The following is a 1,897-nucleotide window of genomic DNA, read 5'->3' on the forward strand; positions in this document are numbered from 1 at the left end:
GGTTTTAACATCCATCTGCCATATCTCATAGTTATACCATGCAGCTATGGCTAGTACTATCCTAATGGATTTGAACATAGCAACTGGTGAAAAGGTTTCATCATAGTCAATTCCTTGGATTTATCTATAACCTTTTGCCACCAGTCGCCCCTTGAAGGTGTTATCGGCTTTTAATTTGAAACACCACCTGCAGGCAATCGTTTTAACACCCGGAGGTGGATCCACCAAGTTCCACACTTGGTTATCACGCATAGACTGCATTTCAGCCTCCATAGCTTTACGCCATTGATCTGATTGTGGGCTTTCAATAGCCTCTTGATAAGTCTTAGGCTCATCCTGGTCATCGACCATTATGTCCCCATCATCAGTCACGACAAAACTGTACCTTTCGGGTTGATGACGTGTCCTATCAGACCTTCTAGGTTCCTGTGTAACTGGTTCAGCCTCCTCAATTTCTTGAGGACCTAAATCAGTTACCTGAGCATCCTCAGCATCTGCTGTAGGATTCAGTGAGTCTTGAATCTCAGCGAGATCAATATTGCTCCCACTGTCTACTTTGGAAAGGAATTCCTTTTCCAAAAAGACTACAAACCTAGCCACGAATGTTTTATTCTCGGCTGGGTTGTAGAAGTAATAACCCTTAGTTTCCTTAGGGTAACCCACGAACTGGCATTTGACAGATTTGGACTCTAGTTTGCCACTCATCAATTTCTTGACATGTGCATCACAGCCCCAAATCTTCATAAAGGAAACGTTGGGCTTTCGGCCTGTCCATAATTCATATGGTGTTCCTTTAACTGCCTTGCTCGGTGTATTGTTAATTATATGAGCAGCAGTTTCCAAAGCAAATCCCCAAAAGGAGATAGGGAGAGAAGCTTGACTCATCATTGAGCGGACCATGTCGAGCAGGGTCCTATTCCTCCTTTCTGACACTCCATTCCATTGGGGTGTACCAGGAGGAGTGAGTTGGGATATAATTCCACACTCTCTCAAGAATGAGACAAACTCTTGGCTCAAGTATTCGCCCCCTCTATCAGACCGGAGCGCTTTTACTTTCTTGCCAAGTTGATTTTCTACTTCATTTTTAAAATCTTTGAATCTCAGAAGAGTTTCAGATTTATGTTTCATTAGATACACATACCCATACCGGCTATAGTCATCTATGAAGGTAACAAAGTACAGAAAACCAGATCTAGCACTAGTGCTCATTGGACCGTATACATCTGAGTGTATCAGTTCCAATAGCTCTGTGGCCCTTACACCAGTTTTGGTGAAAGGCGCCTTTGTCATCTTCCCTCTTAAACAAGATTCACACGTGTCATAAGACTGCATGTCGAATGACCCTAGCGCTCCACTAGAGTAAAGCCTAGTTATGCGTTTCTCATTTATGTGGCCAAGACGACAGTGCCAAATATATGTAGGATTTAGTTCATTAGTCTTAATCCTTTTAGCGTTTATGTTATAGATTGATTCACTACGTTTTAGATCAAGGATATACAAACCATTTTCTAGAAATGCGGTTCCATAAACAATATTGCCACGATGTATAGAAAACCTACCACGTCCAATATTAAAATTAAAACCGGAAATATCCAACATAGAAACTGAGATAATATTCCTGCGCATTGCAGGTACAAAACAACAATCTCTAAGTTCTAAAACTAAACCAGTAGGCATCTCTAAAGTGTAATCTCCGATCTCCAAGGCCTCTACACGAGCACCATTACCGACTCGAAGATCCACTTCACCAGATCCTAACAACCTCCTATTTCTTAGTCCCTGCACATTTGAACAAATGTGAGTACCACATCCAGTGTCTAAAACCCAAGATGTAGAAATAGCCAGATTTATCTCAACAACATAAATGCCAGAACCAAAAGCTTTAGCCTTCTGTTTC

Source organism: Euphorbia lathyris, chromosome 4 (assembly GCF_963576675.1).
Source record: "Euphorbia lathyris chromosome 4, ddEupLath1.1, whole genome shotgun sequence".
Lineage (NCBI taxonomy): Eukaryota > Viridiplantae > Streptophyta > Magnoliopsida > Malpighiales > Euphorbiaceae > Euphorbia > Euphorbia lathyris.